Source organism: Phaethon aethereus (assembly GCF_964289735.1).
Source record: "Phaethon aethereus genome assembly, chromosome: 4".
In the NCBI taxonomy this organism is placed as follows: domain Eukaryota; kingdom Metazoa; phylum Chordata; class Aves; order Phaethontiformes; family Phaethontidae; genus Phaethon; species Phaethon aethereus.
Window position 1 is genome coordinate 33483272 of NC_138578.1, and position 15857 is coordinate 33499128.

The window sequence follows — 15857 nt, forward strand, 5'->3', positions numbered from 1 at the left end:
GGTGAAACTCAGTTCTTAAAATTCTCAGTGTCTTAAAGAGATCAGAATACCTCATATTACAGATACAAATTTGTAACAGAGTAGAAAAGAAAACTTAAAAAAAAAAAAAGAGAAAAGAAAGAAGGAAAGAGTGAAAGAAAGGAGAATGATTAAAATGAGTAAAACAATTTAAAGCAGAACTTGTATCTAGCTGTTTTGTTAACAGGAGTGCACGTGTGTTATGCAGCAGCGTAGAGGTAGATGTGTGCCAATTCCTCTGAAATAGTGCTCTGCACAACATCAGGTTGCTTGAAACAGTGCTGTATGTAGATGTAATTATGCTCTCAAACAATTTAACTTGCACTGAGCCACCATATGCAGGATTTTTCTGAATGAAATTTAATTCCTTGGTAAAGTATTTCACTTTTATTATTAAAAGAGGTAAACTCAAGGAACTATGCTGATTATTAGTGCTTTTCCAATATTTGAAAAATCTTTGCGATCCATTTCCTTTAATTTTATATTAGCATTTTTTTCAGTCTGAAACCATGAATACTTAGCTCACTCTGTTATATGTGGTTTTCTAAAGCAACAACATTCATAATATTTTTGGAGTTATTACAACACAAAACGTTATAAATAAGAATAAATACCAAACAATTGAGGAATTACTTTGCTGTCTGCTGAATATTGTTTCACTCCAAGTAACTAGTAGCTTTTGAGGTACTTATGTGATAGGGAATAAATTCCTGTCCTGTTCTTTCATAAAAATCAAAAACAATTTACATGGAAGTAAGGAAACATATATAGCATGTAACCATGAAAAAATTCTCAGGCACTTTACAGACTATCACCATGTGAAGACTAAGCTGTCCATCGTTTTAGACACAGACTTCATAGAAATGTTGTCACGTGGGAAAGTTTCCTTAGCTCCCAAACAAATTTCAAAGGAACTTCCTCTCCCTTGCACTTGCACCTCATTTGACATTCCTTTAGCTTCATTGAGTAGAAGGCTGATAACACAGTAATTTCAATTAACAGAAAATATCAGTGTTCTGTATAGATATGGACTGGTATAACACTGTCATAGATTAAAAATTATTCTTCTACTGATAAAATAATTATGTATTTCAGTTTTATTTTTCCCTGGAAGATATATATATGTAAAATAAAATAACCTATTAAGCTTCATATTCCTGCAAGGCACCCAAACACTAGAAGGAATTACTATGTACACCACTGAAATGGAGCAGCTATCGAACAGTGTAGAGTAACAGTAAGAAACAGCTTAGAGTAGGACATATAATTTTCACACTATTACTGACAGAGTAGTAGACATATAAGTACTGTGAAATGAGCTACCGCCATTTCTAGATGCAGAATTGGAGGCCAAGCTGAGGCGCTCAAAGCTGGGATTGGAAAGGGTATACTGCTGGACTGAGAATGCAGCCCACAGGAGTTATTTACATGCAAGAATAAGCTGAAGTAGAACTTCGCCGCCTGCTAGATTATGAGTTATGACAGGATCAGCAATCACTTTGGTCTTCTTTCATTACTAGAGGACTGTTAGTGATGAAAAATATTTTATAGCCTTACAAATGTGATAATTTGCTTATTTCTTCTATGTTTGAATCAAAGTAATATTAATTATTTTGGCCTCTGAATGTTAAGACACTCATTTAGATATGCTACAGGGAAAATGAAGCAAAGTGGAGGAGTGTTTTATAACATCCTTATTTGAAACACTGTGATGGACAGTACGCAATCATACACGGAATGTAAGTAAAAGAATATAGCAGAGCAAGAAGCTGAAGGGAAAAAAAATTAGGCCTAATTTTAATCATGGAAATTACTATTTTCACACTAAGAACAAGTGGGAAGTAGCGTAGGGAACTGAGAAATGTTGTGGATGCACAATTACTTTGATACTCAGGAAACAGTGTAGTAAGGAATTTGCAAAATACTAAGGCAGAATGGAATTTTTTTTTTTTTCCTGCAACACAGTAGAATTTTGGTATACACCCTTTTGATTGTGTAAAAAGTTCTGAAGAGCTGTTTGTACTTAATTATTTATATACTGTGCTAGTCTTTTGATTGTGACAGACTGCTGACAGCATTAAGTCATAAAAGTATTTGTGTTTATTCAAGTGCAACATGTATTTCACTAACAAAAGTATGAAGAACAGTCAAAGAAATTTCAAAGCAAATTGAAAAATAGTTTTGATATTGTGGCAGACCAATATGCGGATTCTGTCTTAAACATTTCACGGTTCCGAAGAACTCACACCTTTTTCTTGGTACAAAAGCTTGAACATGCCTCAATACGGGGTGGACCCCAGAAAAGACCGAGATAAGGTGCCTTTGCCTGATTGAATACTGGGAGGAGACACCAAGAGGTGCCATTGCCTGATTGAATCAGCCTGTTGCATATGCATGCAGACGGAGATTGTGGGACTTGGACTGTATAAAAAGGACACCATCAGAAGCAAAGGACCCCCACCACCAAGGAGCATCAAGAGGACCAACGGGACGCCACTGGATCCACGGGTGGTGATATCTTCTTTGCTGTCTTTCTCTCTCTCTCTCTCTCTCTCTCTCTCTCTCTCTCTCCTCTCTTTGTCAAAGCGTAAAAGATGCGCTGTAGGGGACTTGTTTGTTTAGTTGAACTATTTAGTTAGAGTAGTTGCCATTGAGTCATTTATGTAACCTCATGCCTTGCATTTTGTATTTTTAAATTGTTAAATTGGTTGGCTGGTGTCGTTTCACCTTAATTCAGTCCAGGGGGATCATGAACTTGGTCGTTGGTCTCACGGGGAAGGAGGTAATCCTGAACAACTCCTTTCGGGCCACGACATCTAAATTGGCGTCACGGACAGGATCCCCTTGCGAAACTGAACCAACCAGAAGGGACCAGGGCCCTTAGCGCAGCCCCTTCCTTGGGAAGGGCCTGACAGGAGAGAGGGGGAACAGAGGATCTTGTAAAGATCCATACTGGGTACGTGAACCCACAGTAGTCTGAATACTTTGGAGTACTCTTTTTGCATTGTGTGATAGTTGTTGTTGGGATTGATTTGAAGATCCAACGATGTGGGAAAATCCCCTGCTTGAGAAACTGAAGGGCTATAAAGCCCTACCCTCTCTTCCTGGCATGGCTTGGGCTCAAAAGAATTGGCATGACTCGCAGGCAGTGGTTGATCGAATCACTCTTTTGGCAAAGGAACGAAAACTGCGACTGGGGAAAGGAAAGACAACAGTCTGTGCCGTGTTGGGGGCAGCACTAATTGCTGCCCAAGAGGAAAAGCGAGTGGATAAAGAGACAACTGAGTCCTTGCAAGTACAGATAAGAAACTTGCAAAGCCAGCTCACTGCTGAGCGTAGCACTACTCAGCAGCTTCACGTAATTTTGGCAGATTCACTAGACCGAGAGAGAATCTTACGGACTGGATTGCAAGAAAATGGACAGGTGTTTGGCAATAGGAGAGAAACAGGCTCAGATCTGGAGAGTGAACCAGGATTTTCGAGTTTGGCGAAATTAGGAGAAAAACCGACATCTGACCTGAAAGCTATATATCCAGTTAAAGAACCAGGGGAAAGTAGGAATATCTTTTACCCTAGCGATGAGGAAGTGGTGATGAGACCCTTGATCAAAACTGAAATAATTGATACTGGTCAGGGAGGTGTCCAACAACATACCACACGTACCATACCCTTTTCCCTTACAGACTTGGCCAAAATACAGGAAAAATACTCTCGGGGCCCACGAGAAACTGAAACCGAGTACATGTGGAGAGTCTCTCTTATTGGAGGAGATCGCATTCTGTTGAGCGAAGATGAGGCTACAGGATATTGGGGACCTGGGGTTTTCTTAACTACTAATGATCACCGAGAACCCTGATCCTTGACCCAGAGGGTGGCTTATTGGGCAGGAGGATTAGATCCAATGGAGAGAGGGGACCCTTTTTCTGTAAAAACACCTACACCAAGTCACATTTTGGAAAGCGTGCAGAAAGCTGCCTGCCTCCAATTAATGCATGACCGGTTGTTGCTTCCGCGACAGCCCTCCCCCATGCAGTGTGTGGCAGACCCGGAGAGGTTTCATCCCCTAATCAGGGGACTTCCCAATGCTTTAAAGCTGTATGCTGTTCAGCTACAAGACCGGTTGTGAACTCCCCGACCGAGGCGAAGGGGAGACCCCCCCGAAATGACCTGGGGCGAAGTGGCGCAAGAGCTAATTAATTACAGAAGATGCATGGGATTCACTGGCCAGGGGGAAACAAAGCACAGGGCAGAGATAAGGAAAGTAGAAGAAAGTGGGAGGAAATTTAAGCCATCACAACCCCCACATTCTGAGAAATTGGTATGGGTACCGGACAGTAAAAGACAGTTATTATGGGCAGAGGGCATTTCAAAGGGCATTCCCAGAGAAGTAATGGACAGGTTACCCACTCCCAACCTGGAAAGTTTGGTGAAAACCTGGGACAGAGTAAAGGGAATCCCATCCCCCTCAATCCCCAAAGATCCTTCTTCCTTATCGCAAGAACCCAGAACAGTAACCCTGTTTGCACCCCGTGAGACGGATTTAATTGATTTAAAAACCTCAGAGTCGGGAAACCGCCCGTGCCGTCCTTTTTAAGTGAGCCAGAGGACGGCCAGTGGGCACACAGAGGAGGCTCACAGAAAACAGCAAAGGAGACTTGTTGATGACTTTCCCTTTGGGACCCCTTAAAACTCCAGTTACCTTCCTAGTAGACACTGGAGCCCAAATGTCAGCTCTCCGGACAGATGTTGCTGACAACACTGGCAGCAGTTGTTGCCAGTCGGGCAGCAACCCCGATCTGGGTTACTGATGTTTTTGGCAACTCTAAACCACAACAAACAGCTTGAGGTAAATGCTGGCTGCCAGGAGATGAATCTCCTGTTGAGACCACAATGATATTGGGAGATTTACCAACAAACATTATGGGGCTCGATTTACTTAAAGGTTGCGCCTGGGTAGATTCAGTAGAAAAGAGTGGGTGTTCGGACTCCCCACAGCCTCAGTGAGACTGCTTCAATCAGCACCCACACTCCTTTTTTCAAAGATAGCCAATGATGTCAAACCCTATGCCCTGCCATTAGGAGCAAGGGAGGGAATTACCCCAGTAATAGCTGAATTATGGGAGCAAGGGATAATTGTCCCCACTCATTCATCTTATAACTCCCCTGTGTGGCCAGTTTGCAAACCAAACGGGAAGTGGCGATTGACAATTGATTATTGGCGCCTGAATGCCAATACTTGTCCCTTGACTGCTGCTGTACCTAATATAGCTGAACTAATTGCAAGTCTACAGGAGCAAGCTCACCAAATTTTAGGAACCATTGATGTGAAGGACATGTTTTTTATGGTTCCCCTGCAAGAAGCAGATAGAGATCGCTTTGCTTTTACATGGGAGTGCGTGCAATTCACCTTTACACCTCTTCCCCAGGCCTACTGTCACTCACCGACCATCGCTTACTGTGCACTGGCACAGGAACTTACTCAAATTACTCAAGTTAAAGTATATCAGTATATTGATGATATATTGATCGGCGGCTCTGATGCCACTGCAGTAGGACAAACCCAATCTGAAATAATTGATCATTTGGAAAATTTAGGACTCCAAATCCCAACAGAAAAGGTACAGCTTCTCTCTTCTGAAGTAAAATTCTTAGGCATTTGGTGGAGGGCAGGAACAATATGTATTCCCCCAGAGACTTTAACTACCCTTGAACAAGTAAAAATGCCTGAAAACAAGAAGGAGTTACAACATGCGCTAGGTCTGCTGGTATTTTGGAGAAAGCACATTCCAGATTTTTCCATAATAGCACGTCCCTTGTATGATTTAATACGCAAAAAAGCTGCCTGGGACTGGACCCCAGCTCATGAGGAAGCCTTAAAATTGTTAATTTTTGAGGCTGGAGTGCATCAGGCTTTAGGGCCAATACACCCAACAGATCCATTCCATATCGAATGGGGTTTTGCAATCCATGGATTATCCATACATATGTGGCAACGTGGACCTGAAGGTCCGACTCGCCCCATAGGGTTTTATTCACGCAGTTTTAAAGATGCAGAGAAGCGATACTCAACTTGGGAGAAAGGCCTTTTTGTAGTTAACCTTGCCTTGCAAGAAGCTGAAAAAACCATACGACAACAGTCAATTATTTTAAGAGGGCCCTTTAAGGTTTTGAAACCGATACTAGCTGGAACCCCACCTCCTGTTGGAGTTGCGCAGCAAGAAACAGTAAGGAAATGGTACGCACAGTTAGACCACTACTGTCATACGCACCAGGTAGAGGCAGGGTTACCTAAGATGCTTCAAATACAGGATCCAACTTCTGATCACCCAGATCATGAGCCTCCTCCTTCAGTTATAAAACCTGCTCCTCCTTTTGATTCCCAGCTAAAGAATGTATGGTTTACTGATGCATCCTCTAAAAGAGAGGGAAAGGTATGGAAGTACCGAGCAGTAGCACTGCACGTTGATTCAGGGAACTGGATAGTGACAGAAGGGGAGGGAAGTGCTCAAGTAGGAGAGTTGATAGCAGTTTGGAGTGTGATAAAAACAAGAAGCAGAAAACAAAGAACCAGTGTTTATTTATACCGATTCATGTGCTGTATTCAACGGATGTACTGAATGGCTCCCATTTTGGGAACAAAAGCAATGGGAAGTTAACCGGATACCGGTGTGGCAGCAAGAAAAATGGGAAGACATTCTAAGCATTGCTAAACATTGCTAAAAATCGCTAAAAATCTAGTAGGATGGGTAGCTGCACACCAAAAAGGAGACCACCCTTCCCACCTTTTGAATAATCAAGTAGATTCGCTAACCCGCTTAGCCACATTAGCAGCCGAAGCGGGAGGGGAAAAATATCTGTTGGAATGGTTACATGTTAAACGAGGCCATTCTGGAAGTAAAGACTTTTATAAAGAGGCAATTAGCAGGGGATGGTCTGTGACCAGGGAGCTATGTAACACTGTCACCTCAGCATGCGGCCTATGCCCTACATGATTAGGGGAGCATAACCCTCTCAAGGATCAACCCCTACACTTAAGGGACAAAAAGGGACTGTGGGACACTTGGCAAGTAGACTACATTGGTCCTTTTCATCTCTCAGAAGGAAAAAGGTACATATTGGTAAGAGTTGAAGTAATTTCTGGACTAACTCAAGCTGAAGCTGTCCCACAAGCAACAGGAGAGTATACAGTGAGCAGTCTGAAATCATGGTTTAGCTGTTTTCCTAAACCCAGAGTTATCCAATCAGACAACGGTAGTCACTTTACTGCCGGGGTGGTCCAAGAGTGGTCACAAGATGAAGGGATACAGTGGATTTTTCATACCCCATATTACTCTCAGGCGAATGGTATTGTAGAATGTACTAATGGACTCCTTAAACAAACCCTGAGACCACATGACCTTGGATGGGCACGACGAGTATCTGATGCAGTAACTAAAGTCAATGGATGCTGGGGAGTAAACGGTTGCTCCAGACTCACAGCTTTTTACCCTAATCCCCCATCCCTCTTACCTGGGACTAAGGAGAATAAGAACTCGAGGAATTCAGTGTATTATCCAGGACAACCAGTTTTAATGAATCTACCCACTGTGGGACAAGTACCTCTAGTACTGAGAGCTCCAAAAAGTCTGTACGCATGGGTAGCCACAGATGCCTATAGGAAAGATCATCGAATCCATACTAGATAGATCATTCCATCTTTTTAAGTGGTTCGAAATCGAGCCGAGTTGCTTTATCTGATCTCTTGCAGGTGGAATCCTGAGATCAGGAGAAGAGAGGAGAAGACGACTGGGGAAGAAGATTTGTCTCATGTTGAGCTGGAGTGTCCTCAAGGGATACTATCTTTTGTAGTTATAATAGTTATTTTTATAGTACTTGTAATTATGTGTTATGATCATAATTAGCTTTATTGTTGAAAACACAACAGCTAAAAATGGCATTTTTAACGTGTGTTAGAAAGATATGCCTTGGTTTAATATGTTTATATGTGTTATGGCAAATCTATTGCCGGAATCAGGAACATGCCCAAGGTAAAAACAAGCGAACTTTATCAGTCCAAGCCACTCATGGTTTAGAGGATAACTTAGTTTTAAACTTGATAAAGGGGCTTGTGAGTGCCCTCAATGAATCTAGTATTACCGCTTGTTTACCTTTGCCTAAATCTGTAGAAGATCCCCTTCCGATGGGTATTCTCCCTACAGACATAGCAGGAAATTTGTTACGACTGTGGAATATCCGGGGTATCATTGAAATGATGAACACTTATTCCCCAGACAGAAGGCAAGTTTCTGTACAAATTAATCAGCCATTTAATTTTTCTACCATTGATAGCACAACCTGTACATATTATGAAAAAGGCTTGAACGTAACTTTTACCTGCAATCAGATCATATGGGGAACATCTGATTTGTGACCCTGGGGAAGAACAACTAACGTCCTACAATATAATCAACCCATAAATACAACGTGGTGTATACAATGGAATAGAGGACAAGATTGTCCCAAGAAAAAGAAGAAAAATCCCAATAAGGGTTGTGTCTGGTTTGGATCAGACGGACAGGGTTTTACACCATTCAAACCAGGATTTTCTTTTGGTTCAGTATCAAACAAGTCAGCATTGTGGTCCTGTCAATATGTAATAAATTGTTCTAACTGGAAACAATACAATTGGGTTAAATATTATTGGCCAGTTTATATTACCTTAAAAATGGGCTGTTTATGTCGAAATCATAGTGTATCATATAAATCAGTGGGTGCAGATTTTGCACCTTGCAATGACTGTCATGTTGCCTCTGGTGACACTCCAGCTGGTTTGATTTGGGCCTGTAGCGATGGTAATATGTACACTTCTTTATGGGTGGGACTACCTGAATTTCAATGTACTTTGGGCCTCCCGACATTATGTCCCATGTGGAAGCGAACCGCTATTCGACCCCACTGGATAACTCGCATGAAGCGGGCAAAAGTGACACTAGACAGAGAGGTAGAGGGGTGGCAAGACCCAGGGGCCGCCACCCGCATAGTCTGGGGAATGGAAGGATTCTGGGGATTTGGGAGTGCTACCGTGCGGACGCGATTATGGTTAAGTAGGCTAGCTTATCAAGTAGAAAAACTGGCTAATACTACTGAAACTAGTGTACAGCTGCTTAATCAACAATTGCAAGCTACATCAAAAATGGCTCTTCAAAACCGCATGGCACTAGACTTAATGTTGGCATATCAAAATGGTCTTTGTGGTTATTTGAATCTTTTGGATACTGATTGTTGTATTCATATCCCTAACGTTACACTGGATCTTAATATCCAACTAGAGAAGATGCGACAAGTAGCGAAGGACATCCATGAGCTCCAAGAATCAATGAGTGTTAGCTGGCTTTCAAAGGTATTTAATTGGTTTGGATTTGGTGTCACTGGTTGGGTCCAAAGTTTGATACAATCTGTAATGATGTTTATTGTAATTGTAATTATTATAGGTGTAGCAATATCTTGTATAAAATCAGCTATAATGAAAGCTGTTAACATACGAATGGTCCAGCTAACTAATTATACACCCTTGCAGGAAGTTGAGGAAAACTTCGATGTCCCTAATTCTGAAATAGCAATTTAAGATCAGATGGACTCACAGCGTGAGGGGATGTGAATACAGCAAATATTATTGATAATTTGTATTGGAATTGAAACAACGAAACCGGAAGGCGGGAAAAATCCGTGATGAGAGTACCCATACCCAAACCACACATGCGCTCTGGGCTGGAGGTGTGGAAATCCGTTTTTCTTGCTGCATATGCAGACCCCACCTCCAATGCGCCAGGGTAGCGTGGCCATCAGCCTCTGTACTGACCACGAGGACCCCAATCGACAACAACAACCAGCTTCGTATTGCTGAAAACCCGAGACCAACGCAAAAAAGGTACTCTCCCATCACGACAAAGACACCATCCGTGAACTGTATTACCGGAAGAATCACAAGAGGAGAGGACGAAATGGCCGAAATGTACCTAATCGTTACACTTTATTTTGTGGCATGAATTTTGTTAACTATTGCTGTAATTGTTCTTTTGATATATGTGTGTTTACCTTGTGATTATCATTGTGGACAATCACCTCCTGCTTTCTAATCCCTCCGAGCTGTAAACAAATTCTCAAACTCGGCATGGGACATGTTTCTGTTATGTAGAATCTGTTAGATTTAGATATATTATAGTTATAAGGAGATGTTGTGAACCAGTTAAAAATAGTTGTAGTTACCGTATGCATGCATTGTCACTTCTACCTTTTCTTTTTCCTTTTTCTCTCACTTCTAAACTTAACTTCATATCACACCCGTGGACGAGACTTTCGATCAATGTTTAAGCCACGGGGTGGTGTGGCGGACCAATATGAGGTTTCTGTCTTAAACATTTCATGGTTCTGAGGAACTCACACCTTTTTCTTGGTACAAAAGCTTGAACATGCCTCAATAGGGGGTGGACCCCAGAAAAGACCGAGATAAGGTGCCTTTGCCTGATTGAATACTGGGAGGAGACACCAAGAGGTGCCATTGCCTGATTGAATCAGCCTGTTGCATATGCATGCAGACGGAGATTGTGGGACTGGGAATGTATAAAAAGGACACCATCAGAAGCAAAAACGGGGGACCCCCACCACCAAGGAGCATCAAGAGGACCAACGGGATGCTGCTGGATCCACGAGTGGTGATATCTTCTTTGCTGTCTTTCTCTCTCTCTCTCTCTCTTTTTCTCTCTCCTCTCTTTGTCAAAGTGTAAAAGATGCGCTGTAGGGGACTTGTTTGTTTAGTTGAACTATTTAGTTAGAGTGGTTGCCATTGAGTCATTTATGTAACCTCATGCCTTGCGTTTTGTATTTTTAAATTGTTAAATTGGTTGGCTGGTGTCGTTTCACCTTAATTCAGTCCAGGGGGATCATGAACTTGGTCGTTGGTCTCATGGGGAAGGAGGTCGTTCTAAACGACTCCTTTTCAGGCCGCAACAGGTATTTCAAAGCAAAAAAAACCAACACAGGCTCATCATAGAATAACATAAGATTTTTATTAACCAATATTCTTTTGGCAGAAAAGAAAGAAAAACTGTAAGAGCCCTTTATGTTCACTTCAAATATGGAAAAATCTGAATGTGCACCTCTACAGTAAGGTTTAAAATTAAAATTCCATATAAATATTAAAATTAAAAAAATATTTTATTTTTTCCATCAAACGTAAAAGTAAAATAATTCCAACTAGAAATAGGAACAAACAAACGTCCATTAAATAATACCAATAGAATCCTATAGTGCTGTTTTATGAACTGCCATAACTCCTCAAAGTAACCCACAGAAATCATATCACTAGTAATCTTATTAAAAAAACAGAATGCTGCTTGATATTCTTCAGAGACAACAGTGTTTGTAGCCAAAGGCTATGTGTTTTTTTTTCAGTCAGTGCACAAAGATTGAATTTGAAATAATCAGGTTCTTATTGCACACAAGTTACAAAACCTCAAAACAATTAAAAAAAGAATATGAAATAAAAAAATCAGAGGACTTGGGGTACTGTGATAGTAAAATCAAAGGTTAGGATTGTGCTTGGAACATTTTAAAATATTAAATAATATTTGCCTGTTAAATAAGAATTTAATTCATTTATGGTTTTGCAGAGTAAAACCACTAAAATTACGAATGAACTTGTCCAATCAGAACTTAGATATATTTTACAGCTTTCTTTTCAGAACATAACTGGAAGTTAGGTACCTTGGGGCAAATATCTTCACTATTGTAAATTCTGCTCCAAGTTGATTTTTAAGTTGCCTTTTTAAGTGTGTTATCTCTTAGAAAAAATATTGTCATTTCTTTCTTTTTAAATTTAAGTTACCAAGTGAAATCCTGGACTAGAGTATGTTCAGTGGAAAAGCTTTGCATTGCCTTATGTAGAACTGTACTCTTTTTGACACTCTTCAACACTGCATTATTCATACTTAATCTTCAAGTTAATGTTTTCCTTCTTTTCTCACCTTTGTTACTCTTTTAAACACTGTAATTCAAATAACCTGTACAGTATTGCCAATGATATTTAAAAAATTGTTTTCAACAGTATATAACAATTGGCCTTGCAGTGTATTGTTATTGAAATTAAATGGATGTTTAGCTGCATATAATACAAAAATCTGTGTCTTATTAGTCCTTCAATTTTTATAGTGGTCAGTAGCTTAAAAAAAATACCACTCTTAACAGGAAGGTACTCATAAACAAGTACACAATGAGAAAATGATCAAATATAATGTCCAGTTTTAATACATAGAGCAGAACACTTCTGTTAAAAAAAAAAAAAAAAGTCTAAAGCTCTCTAGCGGCCATTGGCAGTATTAAAGAATAAGTACAATTTTCAAAAATAATCATAGTTGGCCTAATTGTGATTCTCCCCCATTCAGTTTGAATTTCTCATAGGCCAGAGTGTTTGTGGAGATATTTGTGTGGAAGATTCCTCAGAAGAATCACGGTCCTTCATTGGAAAGTAAAACCAAATCCGTGACCCTATTAACTAAAGGCAGCTTTTGATAGAGGGTCCGGGTCGTGACTCCCCTCCGTGTTTCCTTATTGTTCAGAGTGTGCCAATACATAGCGTAAGGGCATTACCACGGCGGCATGAAATACAACTACACAAACCTACTTCAGACAGTTAGAAATGACTACACAAAGTGCAAGGTTTTAGGGATACAATCTCTTTTTTGTCTGAATTGTTTCTGTGTTAGAATGCAATTGTGTTGCTCTGCTTACACTTATCCTTCAGATAAAGATAACACCCTGGTAATAAAAAGATGTAAATTCACTCAGATGCTGTTTGATCAAAATATCAAAGTACCCTTTTCCATACTCCGTGGTGTTACGTGATCATTTTATCTCATTTCTTGTTATTTCAAGAGATTTATTTTATAAATATTACATCAGTGTATTTTGCAGAAAATGGCTATGCATCACCACCCCCAGAACAGAAAAGGAGCTATCAATCTGTCACCCTTTACCCTTCTGTTAGATATTTCCCAGCCACAAAACATCTGTTCTCCACTTACACAGGTTTTTATATACTGTTGATCCTCTTGCTTAAACAACATCAGATGCATCACTGATTAAGGACTTTGATTGCTTATATTCTTCTTGTAATATTGATCATCCCTACACACAATCTGTAGAGTATGTACAAAAACATTTTATTTTTTTTTCGCACTCTTAACCATGGGAAAGAAATAGATAGATTTTTTAAAAAATTAATGATTTGGAAAACAAAGCCTGATGGTATAGCTGGAGAAGGGACTTGAGTTGGAAGGCTGTTTCTTATCTTTTCTACTTATCTGTGGGTTTTGAAGAGCATATATAGACTTAAGTAAAAATACCTTTTATACATCATACCTTTCAAACAATAAATATGAATGAAATTGTTTATGTTAGAAAAAATATTATTTTTTTTACCTTTTCAAAGAGAAGCGTGATTTGATTGTTTTACTTTGATAGGATTGCTCACATGCTTAAAGTTAAGCAGAGAATTCTGAACCCTGTTGAAATCAAGCTTAGGTAAGAAAAAGAATACAAGCTAATTTGTAGTTCATATTATGCCCTCATATAAAGTGCATTGACATAACGGAAAAATAAAAATAAATTAAAATTCTACTACTATTGTTGATATCCATACACATTTACAAACTACCCTAATTATGGATTTTTCAACACGATAAAAGCAGGCTCAAATCAGGCAATGTATTTGTTTATACAGGTGCTTAAGCACATTTGAGAGTCTTTTTGGGTAGGTGTAAATCGGCTGTAGCCACAAATGACCAACAGAGTTGGAGCCTTCAGTTAGGAAATGGAATTTTTTTCTGTGAATGTACCACTTACTACTCTGGTAGCAGCACAACAGTTCTACGAGAAAAAGTTGAACATTTTAATGATCAGATATTAAAAAAATCCAGTGGAGCCTTCTTAAAGCAGAAATGACACTGGTGCAGTTTGTCTATATAGTCAGCACAAGCCCATGCCTAAAGGGAATGTTTCTGAAATCCAGAGAGATACAGCAAGGGTCACAAAATATAAGGAGGTATCATTTGTGCACTAGAAAAATCTTCTCAGTGGAGTATTTGCTGCTCTATAACCTCTATATGGATTTGGAAAACCAACAGATATGACACTTGCCACATCCATCAGATTCTCACAAATCTTTCATAGTTAAGATCAATCAGAATAGGTTTTCCAGCCCCAGGAATCATACAGAGACCTTCTGATAAGTTTATTGTTGCCTTGCTTTCATAGGACCAGGATTACTTCTGCAGAAATCCTCAATAGTCCTCCCTGTGTGTTTCAAGTACAGCATTGAGGGCAAAAAACCCCATAGCTAGGGTAATGATTTACGGGTAATGCAGGTAACAAAAATGGCAAAGCCAAAAATACTTCACACCTGTACAAAATCAAATGACAAAAGCAAATGACAGCTGTGGCTACTGAGAATCTCATATTTATAGGAAATTTATGCTGATAAAAGTTACTTTTTTTTTTCTTTAGATATGGAGAGATACTTTTAAGTATATTAAAAAAAAAAACCACAAAACAATTCCAAAATATTTCAGTAAGTTCCTTTACCATTAACTTTGCAACAACAGAAGATACTTGAAGAAGATAATTAAATCCAGACAGTTCCCTTAGACTGAAAATACACTGCAAATCTCAAGCCCCGCAGAGAGGACAGATATCCAGTGTCTTTTATACTATCAGGAGTTAGCATATACGCATCACAGTGGATACACTCACAACCTGGACAGATCATTGAGGAAGCAAGATCCAAACAGACAGAGTTTACTAGGTTAAAAGCAGCGCATGGCATTTTTATCTTTAAAAAAATAAATATCATCAAGATACGTTCTGCAGCTGCTGAAATTTCCAAATTATCTTAGAAGTGCCTTATGTAGGGACATGTTAGAGTAAACTCTGTCTAAACGCAGTCATGGCCTGCATGATTTGAGTATGTTCTCCTGAGGGATCTCTGCCAACTTCCTGCTGTCTGGAGAACGCTAAAATAAATCCTGGAAATTATGCTGTGTGTTTCTCCAAGCTGGGAGAAGACCTTCAGCATTACTTTCAATATACTTTCCTCATTCTGTACTGCCTACTTCATCTGCAACAAGATTCAGACAGCAAATTCTCCCCCAGAAAAAAATCATCAGTAGCGAGAGTGGAAGAAGAGGCCATAGGACATATTTCATTAATGACTCAGATACAGAACTTGCGCTTTTCGAACCACTACAAACATCTGTAAGAGGACTCCCCTGGATTTTTTCTCCAGGTTTCAAAGTTTTGTTAGAGGTCACTGTTGCTCTATTGGACTTCATGACTATGTCAGTCATAATGACCTACATAGATGTACGAAGAGTTTTGCAGGGATTTTTTTTTTGCTTTTGAACGGTAAGGGAAAAAAAAAGTACATTCACTATAGATTGTGAAGTGGCATTTTTGCTAGGTGAAATCTTTTCTTGTCTTTTCTGTAAATCAGGAAAGATTTCTGAATTCAGAGATTTCCTATGCATAAACTGAGGCTAGCTGGATTAAAGGCCACAATCCCCATCGCCAGGTGACTTAATTCAGTATAGTCTAATTGAAGTCACCAGTCAAACCAGTGGAGACATGGCACCACAGTTATGGAATATAAACTACAGTACTGATTTGTAAATAGCCCGTTTTTATTAGTTTGAAGAGTATGCTGTACATTTAACAGTATAAAGTGAATCAGCACCGACAGAAATCACTACTTCCAAACTGCCTTTTAGGAAAGGGAAAAATATGGATTTTTAGGCAGTGACTGCAATGAA